We start from the raw sequence: 13,569 nt of genomic DNA, 5'->3' as shown, positions 1-13,569 counted from the left end.
TCCAAAGAATTCCTGAACCTTGGTTGTTAGGGCAAGTGCTACCATCTGAGACGTTAGTGATCCTTGAATTTCCTTCACTTTGATGCAGCTCAAATGGGAAAATTTTGAAGGTTCAGCAAGGCCCCAGACCTCAGCTGGAAAGCCGTCTGGAGTCAACCCTGTCAAAATTCTCTTGTGGAAAAGAAAGCCTTTATTAGCTAGATTGCAACAAAAAACCCACAGCCTCTAATAAGAAGAGAATGCACGCTATAGATTGCATATACATCAATTATTAGAGGGCATTTAATTGTTCTCATCTGTATCCAAATGTGTGCAAAAGTTCTTTTAAAATACCAGTCAGAGTGTATTTAAAAAAACAAAAAGGCACAAAACCAAAAAACAAAACCAAACACCTTCTCAGACTGTTTTTCCTTCGTTCCACTTAATTTTTAATAGAAGTTGGCAAGTGAGGAGATATCCTGCTTGGGAGAACTGGTACACAAACTTGATGCTTGTGAGGATGTTGCATGTAATGTTTGCTCTCCATTATCTCAGCTGTGTGCTGTACATGAACAGAATATACAGAAACCAGCACCAAGTCAACCCTGCACAAGGATTTCTTTCTCTAATCCTAAAGAAAATCACTGCTCTAAAAACAGAAACTTGGGCAGTTTTAAAAAATATTTTCTGCTGTTTCTTTACATATATTATCTACCTCTTTTCCAGCTACATCCTTGGAATATGTTTTATTTTGATTACTGGGAAGAATGAACAGATGTTTATTATTCATAAGAATGTTTGTTTTTACTACTTTTTAAAAATCCATTGTGCAGTTAAGAAAGTGCATGTGCCACTGCACTTTTGCAACTTTAGCTCAGCAAAGTGCTGACAATAAGGAGTTTGTAAGCGATTTTAGATCCAGCTAAGGAGAAGTGTTGAACTGATCAATCTCAGCAACCCAAGCAGAACTATTCAGAAACATCTGGTACAGCTGTACAGGTGTTTCTCTGTCCCTGATGATTTTTTGGGGGAAGATATTAATGATCTGAATGAGGGCTTCTTGTCAGGGCAGCTCTTATGATGATACATTCCTTCTAAAAGTTTATGTTACAGTATGTGGTTTTCATAAACAAGATGAAGAGGATGCTGCTTAAAATGATGATGCTACTGTGAAATTGCTGATAACTTGGCTAAAGCCCTGCTCATGTGCACGTGATGCAATTTTCATATTTTAATCCTAAGTAGAGCTAAAAATGACAATTATGAACAGACAAAATAGATACCACCAACAGCTGTAATTGCTATCTACACTGCTCAAGGATGGGCAAAAGACACAGTAAATCAATATTAAGATCTCTACATATGCAGGTATCACAAGGACATCATATAACATCATTATAAGAAAATCCTAATACAATTTGGACAGTTATTCCAAAGAATACAGGATGAACATGGAGTGTGTGTGTGCAGCTAACTAGTACTCTGCAGTTGCAGCTGATGTCATAAGAGAAAAGAAACATCTGTCTTTATAGAAGCGTGTCTTTCTGTAGGAAAAAACATAAACATATTTTAGGACAAAATCTTTTTTTTATTGATGAATACTAGTGACAGTTTCAACATTTTTCTGTCGGTCATGTAGGAACTATAAGACTGGAAGGATGAAGTGGCACTGGCATTCTTTTCAAATACATAAGATAAAAATGCCTTTTTTTTTTGTCCTGAAACATAGGTATGTGTTTCATTTGCAACACTAGGCCTCACTGCTGAAACTGTCTTCTCAGACAGCTCCATATTAAAAAATTTAAAATATTTCCACGATCAAGAAATTGAACATGATTTTCAGTGGAGTGGAAGCAAATAATATTACGATGCAGCTTATGCATAAGGTTTTGTAGTAATTAAAATGAACAATGAAATATGAAAATGTTGAATGTGAGCAAGATCTGTACACCACTAAATATTCAAGACACTAAGATTAAAAAAAAAGCAGTAAACAAAGTGTGCATGAACAGAAAAAGCAAGCTAAATGCTGTGTGTAGTGGCTTCCTATTAAAAGGAACAAATAACCTACTTTTCTTCCTTGATTTATTCTAAATCCAGTACTATGGTACTGCATCAAAAGCCTGCATGTAAAGCCTGACTTCAGCTACAGCCTTTTAGTGGTTTTATACTACTGTCAACTTCTCTGCTTAATGTAGAGCTGAGTTAGCCTATCATCTGTCTCTTGTCATATATGTGATGTTGTCTGAGATATGTTTTCTCCTGACCATACTCAGAGCTATTAAACAACATTTTCTGTACTCATCTTCCCACAGCATTGAAAGCAAGAGTCACATAGTCCATCATGGGTACCTTGGTGAGTTTTCTGTACTTTGCTTCACTGACACAAATGTATTTGCACATCTATTTCTTCTCTTGTTTCCAAGGACAAGACTAGCTAATATTAATGATATGCACAGTAACTTCCTCTCAGAGCTCAGGCCTCACAGTGGAGATACATTTGGTTTTGAATATAGTCCTTGTCCAAGGGATCAGGGGGAGCTGAACTGTTTAGCAATGACATTTGCTGTTTGTTTAATGAAGGCACTAATAACACTACAAATCTGAGCAGGTTTTGGAATTCATTAGTTTGCACAGGAATAGAAATAATCATCTCTCAGCAACATTTGATCAAATAATCTATCAATCAAAGGAGCTGTAGCCAAACACCTTTCTGTCTTTGAGGATTAAAAAACCACAGGAAAACAGATTGTGGCATTGAATCCATATTGCTCCATATTGTTTACTATACAAGAACTTCAGTTTACAGCTTCCTCTTATATTATTGGTTAGCCTTCCTTGGATATTTTCTTGCTGGCTGTACTCTTAAATCTATCTGCAGCTCACAGATATTCCTATACATTTTGTTCATTTTACTCTAAGCTCCTTATTCCTTAGTAGAAAGAATATTTTTAATAACAGATTTAGTGTAGGCTTGCTGCTTATAAACATGAATTCGTGAATGCAGAAACAGATTTTCCCAATTTCAAAATATAAAGACAGTAACAACTCTTCTGTCATTTTCTATTAAATTCCCCAAAAAGCAGTGAGTTTTTTCTCTGTAGATCACCAAGAGACTCTATTTTCTATAGCCCAGTCTGCAGAATGATGTCACCTCATGTTTTGTTTAACACCTGGCATGTTGCACAGTCCCATATATGTTACACATAACTGGACAGCTTTAATGAGTGATTGCCTGGGTGTGTTTCAGTGTGGTACAAATGTACAAACTGCACTTCTGGTTGAAGTTTTCTTCTTTTAGTGAATTTCTGCAGGAATAAAATCCTTACTATGCTGGTAAGATGACAAAATTGTATATTTTTAATAGAAACTGCAGTGAACAGAAATGGCAATCTATCCACTCCGATCAAAAGCTAATGACTGTAAAATTTTCTGGTCACCCTTTGGGATAATTTGGGGAAGTTAGGGCCAATTCACTCGCCATGAGGCATCTCTGGCCTTTAGGTCCCCTAGCATTTTTGACACCCATCACCTCAGGGAGCCAGTTCTCACTTTGCCCTATTTACTGACTGCAAAAGCCCCATTTCTCATTCTGTTACACTGCAAGGGGTAAGTGCAAAGCCCTCCTCTTCCTCTTTTGCTCCCATTCATCCTTACATCCAACAGCAGACAGCTTGTGCAGGGCACTATTGCTAGAACCATCAGGAGCCTTCGCATCTGCTGCCTTCCTGAAATAGAAGGAAAATATAAATATTTGGCCCCGAGATAATTTATTTATATGGGAACAGAAATTCATTTCAGAGAATCCATGTCAAGGACTCCCATGAGTCTTTTAGACACCCCAGGATTACCTCCAAGAGAGCAGGGACTTCATTTCTACTGTAAACACGTTTGCAGTTCACCACAAACATGTCAATAATGGTAACAAATGGCCCCACTATGTGTCGTACATCGAGAGCCAGGGGAAGCGCGTGCGAAAGCTATTTTTAGAGATCGGGCAGGAAGACTCATTTTACTTCATGAGTAACACAAAGATTAAAACAACTGATTTTTTAAAAAATTGTTCCCAGTTTGGGAGGTGATGTATCAAAAATGTTTGGGAGTAAAGGGGGAGAAAAAGGAGCAATGAAGTGCTGTTTATCCTGCCATTATCTTACCAGCCTGTGTTTCTTTGGACAGTAATCACGGGACCCAGATGCTAAGGGTAAGTGATATTTTCCCACAAGCAGTTTCTGGCTCGTTGGCAGCTTTTGTAGGCAGTTGTGTTGGCAGCCTTGGAGCTGCCTCTGGCTCTGTTTTGTAGCTTTGCTCTTGATGGGCTGCCTGGGCTGCCCTGTGCTGCTGGATGCCATTTCCCTCTGTCAGCCCATGGGCTTTGGGAAGCTTTGCACTGCACAAATCCCCTGTGAAACAGATGAATGGGCTCTTCTAGAGCAGAGAGGGAATCTGTTCCCTGGCTGCTGTAGACATTAGGTGAATTACTGCTTCAGGTACCTGGGGAAACTTTGGCCATTTCACAATTTTTGGTTTCCCTAAGCTGTAATATTCATCACAAAGGCAGAGCCAGGTACAGCCCCAGGTATTAGTCTTAGTCCTCTCCCCCCCACCCCTGCTTTTTTTTTTTTTTTAACTCTTTCATCTTTGCTACTCCATCTGTGGTTTGTGCAAACACTTTGACTGTACTCTCTTTATGATATATTAACAACATCACACCATCAGAAAGTCAACACAGTATCTTAAATATAACTATAAGATCAAAAAAAGATGAGTTCTGTACTTCACACAGAAATGGCAGATTTTTTTTCTCCCAGTTTACCTGTAATTCAATTGTGCTTTAAAATATAAAGAAGGTGTACGAAATACAGTTTTAAGTAATTCTGCATATTCTGTATTGAGCATGTGAATACAACTATCTTAAAATCTTTTCAAACATTATTTCTTCTATTAGATACATATGTTGCTATGCAGCCAATATAAAATATTTCTTTTAAAAATGTTTCATTGAACAAAATAGAAGAATTATATTTATAAAACATACTCATAAGTAAAACTCTTGGGCTTTTTATTCAATCAGCTAATAATATTATATATTTTTTGCATTGTTTCCCTTTTTTTGCCTAGCTGATTTGAAAAAAAAAAAACATTTCTTGACTGGTGATTAACTTCTCCTTTGTGGATTTCTAACTTCCAGTTTATTAATTCTGGATTGTTTGTTATAATTAGTAAATTGCATATTTGTGAATTATTATGATAAAAAATGCAGAAAATTCTATTGCATTCTACTGCAGCTTCACCTGCAAAAGCAGATCTGTAGAGATTTTTCCCCCTGGGTGCTTCTATGCACTTTCTATTGTGCTAGTTCCCAAAAAGCCGTCAGATCACTTGTTAGATTTGACTGGAATTGTGTATCATTTTGAGATCACTTTTGTTCACACAATTTCCTGGAAATTCATATACTGAAAATGTTTATTAATTGGTATTTCATATGCTGTTTGTTTCGATTTTTAAATAGTAATAATGAACTCAGTAGAAATAAGAAAACAAAAACCCTCTCAACCAATTTGTGTGAGCTCTTTTACACTTTGATGTCACCAAATCTGTGTAATTCTATCTCTGCCAGGAAATTACCACATGCCAGAGATTCCTCGATGAAATGCTGACAGTCCATATTCCTAAAAATGTACGATTCTTAAGATTTATTTTTATTAGACTGACATCTAAGACCACTGGTCATTATGAACTGATTGGTAATAATTTTATCCAACATTAATTCTGTGAGTATCTAAAGGAAAAACTGCTCCTCTTGCAATGGGGTGGTCTTGAGTCAAACTTGCGATTTTTTTCTCTGTTTTAATTCAAATGCAAGTAAAGGATATTCTAAATCCAGGCATATTTGCAATATGTTTTTCTTCCAATCCAGTTTTATCAATTTGTGTTCAGGACACTGTGACTTGTGACAAAATCTTTGTGATGAGCAGTCCTTACTGGGTTCCTGCTGTTTGAAGATCTGTGCCTGTTACCTAGAGTTTGCAGAACTGCACTTGCAGACTGTAAGCTATTTGTCCTGTAGTTTTTAAAAGTTAAGCATGAAATGCTGCGAGACCAGTTGAAATTGTCATTTAAAATGTTTCCAGCTTTTCTGCATAGGTGAGCTTACACTGCACAAAACCAAACCAAAACAAGAAATAAACAAACCAAAACAAGAAACAAACAGCAAAGAAACAAACAAACCACAAAGAAACAAACCAACAAAAATAAATCTCAAACAAACAACCCCACCAAACCAAACAAAACCCACTAAAAGCAGTAAAGTCTCATGTTAGCCCTGCGCTGTGGGCACAGTTGTTGGACATACCCCTGAACTATTCCTGGAACACCACTTTCCAAACAGAATCCCTTTTTTTAAGGAAATACCTGAAGGATAACATTAGTGTTTCATTCACACTGTCCGTCCCCACGGCCGCTGGCTGCTGTTCTTGCCTCACTAAACGGGTGTAACTAAAGGGGGCTGCTCGTGTTCCTCCCGGCAGTGCTGCGGTTCCCCGGCGCGGCCGAGGCCCGGGCCTGGCGCGCTGCCGGCGCGGCCGGGCAGGGGCGAGCGGCGCTCGGGGCCGCGGGCCCAGGAGGGGTCACTGTGGGCACTTGTGGACGCTGTTGGCCCAGGAGGGGTCACTGTGGGCACCGTGGGCACTCTTGGCCCAGGAGGGGTCACTGTGGGCACTGCGGGCACTGTTGGCCCAGGAGGGGTCACTGTGGGCACTGCGGGCACCGGCCGGGCGAGCTCCAGCGCCCCGGCCTGGGACCGGCTGCCGTGACCGTCAGGGGGGAGCTGCCCTGGGCTACGCCTCCTTCCCTGCCCTTCCCGCCTGAGGTAACCGCAGGTAAATCAGCTGCTGCCTTGTACCGTGTTACGGACATATAGAAATTATACAAAAAGATATTCAGTGCTGGGTACTGTGAGAAATACAAACTAATCCAGGATTGTTAAAATAATTGTTTTGGGGTTTTTTTTGCCTATTCTTTAGGTGTTTGTAAAAACTGTATTGGGTCAGGGAAGAGTTGTCCTGCTATAACTTTTCTTTCATTTTAACACTTTTTAAGTTGAAGGGCAGATGAATTTATGTAAATGTTAAACATTTTGTATATGTTTATTATAAATGTAAATTTTACTAGATAATACTCTTAAGATATTTGATATTTATTAAATCCTCTTCTATTAAGAAAAAAAAAGTGTACTTGCAGATCACCCATGGGTTGAAAATTTTTTAACTGTAAGTATAATATAAATAACCTGTATGAATTCCTAAGGATTCCTAAGCATTTACTAGAGACTGTAGACTTAAAAAAATATAATAGTATTAGGAGATGCCAAGGTGTGTATTTTCCACAGAAAAAAATAATCTTAGTAAGTTAGCCTAAGATTTTGGAGCAGCCTACCACAATCCAAGGTAAGTAGGTTACCTTGTAACTGTATTTTCCATCAATATTTTGCAGTTTGTTTTTAGAATCAGTGTCTTCTTCAACTTTGGGATTCATTTCACCAGATCTGTCAGTTTGCCCATTCTCTCTGTGTTTTGGTGTTTAGAAGTTTCCTATCTTCACAGCAATAACTTATAACCTAGTGAATTGCATTCTCTGCCTAGTAGGTACTTTTTATTCCCATGCTTTGTGGTTGATAAGTAGAATTAAAAAAAATTAAAGGAAGAAAGTCAATTTAGTTTTAAGTGTCTTCAAACTCACACAGCATATTTTTGTTTAAAGGATACAGCAGAAACTCTTTTATTTTCCAAACAAAATTGCTGATATTAGCACAAAGCACACTGACCATTGCCTGAAACATTAAATTTTGCCCAAAAGGGGTTTTTAAAAGTTCTTTGTCTTTATCCTGTCACTGTGGAAAGCCCACAGAAGCAGGGATCCTCTATCATTCAATAAGTTCCTTTTCTTGTGCTCTTGATTTCATTTCTCTGAGCTTTGATGTATATTTTACTCCAGTTGTGAGAAATGCATATATAAAATGCCACATACATGTGAGAATTTCAAGTGTAAATGGATTTAAGCCCCAACTTTAAGGAGAGCCCTGTCCACAAAGAAAAATGATTACCCATTAATTTTTAGACCTATAATCTTAAAATGTTTCAAAATGTCATGGAGGCAAACACATCACAGCCAGGATAAACCTTTCTAGTCTTCTTACTTTTTTAAAACAGCAAAGTTATACCTTACATGATAGCTTCAAAAAAGCGCAATTATCCTGTGTTTTGCGCCATATATTTATCAGTAATCCGTTCTGTGTGCAACTTTAAGATAAAAGCTTGCAGCTACTCCACTGCTCGCTTTTCCAAGTCATTTAAAAATGGAAAAATTGCAGCTGGAGAGGCTGGCCAGTAGAGGCCTCTCTAGATTTGCCTTATGATTAAGAACTCCGACTGCCTGGAATCAGTCGCAGTGAGCAAAAGTACTTGAAAAGATTCTGTGGCGTGGAGGGGGAAAGATCACTTTTTAATGCCCTTTTAAGTTGTAAGATGTTGATTAATGTTGCCCTTTACATTAATGATGTTTCAAGTAAAAGAAAACAAATTTAAAATGGATAAATTCTATTGAGGATGCATTAATTAAACAGAGACTTTACCATATGCTGTGGCTGGAGTGCTTGCTGGCCTTTCTGTTGTTGTTACCTGTGTAAAATCCACCCCATCCTCTACATGAATGCCCAAGCTGAATAGCCATTTGAATGCAAGCTTTAGTTTGATTCGCCATACAAGGGGTACTGTGTCACTGTGTTTTCTTTCTAGGAGTCACTAAGTGATTTCTATATCTGTTGTCATGGTGATATAGCAAAGCAGGGGAAAATGGGGGCAACTCCAGGCTTTCTCTACACCCTCTGCACTAAGAACTAAGATGTTGTTAGCAGGCCTATAAAACATTGGGCTTTATCTGGGCCTTCTTTTTGTTCTCTGATTGTCAATAAAACTCATTTTAAGGGTAACAAGGACATCTAAATGTCATCTGTCACAGTGTTAGAGAGATTAAGTTTGTTTAGGAACTTGTGCTGGACAAAAGGCCACTATTTGTTCGGCAGATACAAAGCAGTGTTGGCCATCAGGAATTGTGATTTAGAAGGAGGCTGCGTGGAGCATCCAGGGAAGATCAGCTCAGTTGCAGGTGATAGTAAGAGGCTCCTTCACATGACAGCATTTAAAACACCACCAAAACAAATACAGTTTTGAGTTAGGAGCGGGTTTATCAGGGTTTTGTTCTCTTGGGCTGTTTTGTTTTTTTTTTTGTAACTCTTCAGCTTTGTAGACCACACGTTAGTGGAGTAGCTGCATAGACCTGAGGGAAGAAAACAGCCATTGACAGAGGATGGCCTGTTTAAAAACATGACACACACACCTGATAGTCCTTGAATGAATTAGAAAAGAAGAGAGAAAGGAGGTTTTTCATGGAAAATCCAACAATAATAGGTGCTGCATTAACTCAGCATTTACTTAATAATGAGGCTAAATGGAAAGTACAGATTAATGAAGACATTGGTGTTATTAAAATCAAATCCTGCGGTTCATATGCTTTTCTTAATAATGAACATTGTGGCTATTGGAGAGGAAGAACAGGATTTTTTCTATTAATTTGGCACACATCCCAGATCTCATTCAACCAGAACCTATCCTGTGCAAAATGCAACCGATGGCCTTTATGTTCCACAGTCTTGCTGTTTAATATTTTTGTTAATCCAAAAAAAAGGCTTTCTTTTTTCAAATTAAAGAAAAGAAAAGGGTGATCTTTGAGCCTAGACAATAATTAAACAACACAGACCAGCCATGTTGATTTTAGCAGAAAGGTTGGTTAAAAAATGACCTTAGAAGGGAGATGTAATGGTGTTTATTGTGCTACAACTGCATTTGATTCTGACATTTCTGTTTTGGTAGTAATACAATGTATAATGCTGATTGAGATATTTTGTGGCTTGTTGTGTATTTAGTGAGATCTAAAAGACAATATTCAGGACATGTATCTTGACAGGTAAAAATATTTTAGTCTCATTCGATATGGTTGCTGTAATTCCATCACCAAACAAGCAAGATTTGAGATGCAGCTGAACAATGGAGTTGGCAGAGTTGAGTGCTCATTTTGCCATATGCTCAGTGTGAGACATTTGTTTGACGTGGAAGGAAGCTGCATAACCTGGAAGTGGGGTTTGTGCATCATGTCAGTATCCACTCCTTACTCAAGGTTTCCCGTTATTGACCCAGCCATGTTCCCTGAAGGTCTGCAGAGAGAATGGAGGAGGCCAACAGCGTGGCATGGGAGAGGAGATACGAGCCATGGAAAGTGGTCCTGGTCCTCTCAGGTAAGCCAGAAGTGAAGAGCGTGCCAGAATGTTGCTTTTCCATGAATTAGGTCTTTCCCTCTAACAGTTACCCAGATAAAGCCATCAGCTTGGTTCTGCATATGGATGAGAATAACTTCGGCTGAAGAAATAAGAGCTCCTAGAGCATGCTCTGTTAGCTTCTGTTTTCCTCATATCACAGACTGCATTCATAGTGGAATTAAATGCAAACACCACATTAAATCCCTTAGGAGTAAACCTTGTCAAATACGGGAAGTAAATCCCCTGCTATGGGTAAGTGACAGTAAAAATTAAATATGTGCAACTATATAGTAAAACTCACTATAACATTTTCAGCCTTTGGACACTGTTAAAAACAGCCCAACCTCTAAAAGGTGTGTTGAGGTTGTTGCTCTAAAGAACAGGAGCCACTCACACTATTTACCCATCCCTGCCGCAGAGGGCAGGCGGAGGTTGCCCGATGGCAGAAGATCAGCATTGCTCTGTTGTCTCTTTCTATATCACTGTGTCCAGGGAATGTAAAATTGTGGCAGGGAGCCTCTCTACCACCTACAGCTCTCTCCTGTGAAAGAGGCTTTCCCATCCAAGCAATTTACATGGTTTTCTGATGTCTGTGTGACCAGGCTCTTGCAAATTACTTATTACCAGCAGGCCAGAACCCAGGCTTTAGTGTTCAGGATTGGAAGCAGTTGGCAGGAAAAAACCCATATTGGCAAGGATGTTGTGAGAAAAAAAAAAGAGTTTTTTTTCCTTTGCAGACTTTTTTAGGATCATGACCTGCCACTCTTCTGTTTTCTATTATTTTAGGTATGTATTCTGCTGTTCGTTCTGCTCCTCTCCACATTTTGCATTGAGCTACAAGACCAGACTTGGTCCAGAAGTCAGGAGATCCTGTTTCTCTCCTCCCTACTCTATTTGCAATGAAGAACATTGAAAGGAGTTTATTTTTCTCTAGGGCAGTTCTAGGGTTTATGAAATGTTCATGGGACCTTGTTGGACCCTTGTGCAAAGGGCAGTTTGATGATATGAAATGCCTTCTTACTGTGGAGCAAGCTAAGACAAAGGAATGAGTAACACATAAGACTCAGGTATTTCATCCTTGCCCAGTTATTCTATGATTAAATTTAGTTTTTACATTTTCTTTCTCTGCCTCTGCAGTGACAATTCCATGCAAGCTGTCACCTTGCCATCACTGGGACAGTTAAGTGCTACTAGTGCTAGTTAAGTGTGAGAAAGGGCTGCAGAATTGGGCCTCATTTAGGAAATGTTTTAGGGCCACCAAAAGCCTGACCCCTACTTTGGCTTCAAAGAAGTTATTGCTAAGTATTATTAGAGTGTTCAAACTGGGACACTCGTACCCAGAGCAGGCTGGGGGCCTTTGAGCTCCCCTCGTGCTGCTGGGAATAAGTGGGCAAAGGTGCCTGGGAGCCTTCAGGTGCACAAATCTGCTCCATCGAGGCCTGGATGCAGACTCCCTTCCCTGCACTGAGAAACACCCTATGTTCTGTAATGCACTTCTTTGATGTGAAGTAAAGCCCAGACGAGTCAGTCCTGTCGCTTGGTGGGTGCCTTCAGCATCCGCTGACGTGAGCAGGAGCAGAGGGTGTTTGCCCACAGTGGGCAAGCTCAGACCTTTAGTGTTAAGTGGTGAAATTGCCTGTTTGTGCAGCAATGACTCGAATGTCATGGCGATATTTTAGATGTTAGTATAGCAACTGCTTAGAAATTGAAAGGGGAATAACAAAATTACTTTTTGTTCTTACCTTACACAGATATTATATATGGTCATACCTGGTAAGATGATTTTTTTGGTAATGCTTGTTTCAATGTTATTCCTGCATGTGGTTTAAATGGTGAAAGAGAAATGAATTAAATGTCTACACTGAAAGTGTGTCACCTTCTGTTGGAATAGCAGGGAGTCAGAATATATTTTATTTTTATTAGTATTATGACTAATGATTATATGGGGGATGTGACTGTTCAAATTCCCTTAGTAATGAGTTTCATGTTACATTTGCAGAACAAGTGCAATGAAAGAAATTATTGCTATGTAAAGTTAATTCTTAAAAATAATATGAAAAAATTAGCAAGACAGCAAAAATGAGTTTTACTATAGTTTTATAACTGCTCAGCTACTGTGAATTGCTAAGATTTGTAAAGATCTTTGAAGATGAAAAGCTCTGTGTAATATTATTATAGTGGCTTTGAGAAAGTAAAAGGGAAAAACCCAGTTCATCCTGTTATAATCCTTTTAGAAATTTTAACAAATCCAATGGCTTTCAAGTAGTGGAAATATTTCAGAAAGTGTTACCACCACTACTGCTGTTGCTCCAGGCTATGTTATCATATACCATAGCGTGCATGGAAGCAAAGCTTAACTAAGGTCATTCTAATGAATTTTGAACAGTTACATGGACCTAATTTGGCTTTCTGTCCTGTATGAAAGGCAACCTCTTCATGCTGCAGCACCCAGCAGAAACCCCTGAGTCGTCTTATCAGCCTCATCTGCATTTTTCATCATCTGAAAGAGCTGCAAGTAACGCTCAGCCTATGAACTCAGCTCATGTGTGTTCTTTTTCCATCTTCAGCATAGGGGGCAGACAATAGGTTTTTTCAATCTCTAAAGAACTGAAAATGTATTTTATTCTGCTATCTCCACTTCTGGCTCCAGTTTTATTCTTTCATTTTTGTTACGAGCTTTGAGTTCTTGGGTACTAAAGGGCAGCGTTTGGCCAAATTCCTTTGGTGTCAGCTCTCTCCTTCATTCCCAGGAGAGTTGCAAGGCTCCAGCATCATTCCAGGGAGCTGTTTCCCCTGTTGTTGACAGAAAAGACAGGTTGATATCCTGAACTCATGGGTTCCTATCAGCACTGCATGTCTGAGGAGCTGGCCTAGCTGGACCATGAGTCCATTACACTCAGTGCTCTTCCAGCCCTGTGTCCTTTTTCCAACAGTTGCTATGGAGGAAACAGTTTTAGTGGCAAACACAGTAAACCAGCCCAGGAACCAAGTCAGAGTGCCTGAAAGTAGGGGAAGTCTCAGAGATTGAATGCTCTTTACAAAGTATTATTTCCCATTCTCTCCAATCACTGTGGATATTCTTTCCTTTTTTAACGTTCAGCTGTGGTAAATTATTGCTCTCAAAGAAATCTAGTGTTAGTGACCACCAAAGTAGTTGGAAATGAGAATTTCCATTTCGCAAATATAAAAAGAAAAATTGAAAGAAAAAATTCTCAAGA

At 39.0% G+C, this 13,569-nt stretch overlaps 2 long non-coding RNA genes across 2 annotated transcripts; one reads left to right on the top strand and one right to left on the bottom strand.

Annotated features, from left to right (window-relative positions):
- Positions 1–1,427: 1,427 nt before the first annotated feature.
- LOC143694847 (uncharacterized) lies at positions 1,428–6,720 on the bottom strand. Its single transcript, XR_013183572.1, has 3 exons — positions 6,394–6,720; positions 3,637–3,707; positions 1,428–1,523 (listed from the first exon to the last, which is right to left on the bottom strand). It is a non-coding gene; the product is annotated as an uncharacterized LOC143694847 (long non-coding RNA).
- Positions 4,015–11,385, top strand: LOC143694846 (uncharacterized). The gene is made up of 3 exons (XR_013183571.1): positions 4,015–4,183; positions 10,233–10,330; positions 11,286–11,385. It is a non-coding gene; the product is annotated as an uncharacterized LOC143694846 (long non-coding RNA).
- The last annotated feature ends 2,184 nt before the right edge of the window (positions 11,386–13,569 follow it).

Source organism: Agelaius phoeniceus, chromosome 10 (genome assembly GCF_051311805.1).
Source record: "Agelaius phoeniceus isolate bAgePho1 chromosome 10, bAgePho1.hap1, whole genome shotgun sequence".
Classification (NCBI taxonomy): Eukaryota; Metazoa; Chordata; class Aves; order Passeriformes; family Icteridae; genus Agelaius; species Agelaius phoeniceus.
This window is presented reverse-complemented; position numbering and strand designations above follow the sequence as displayed.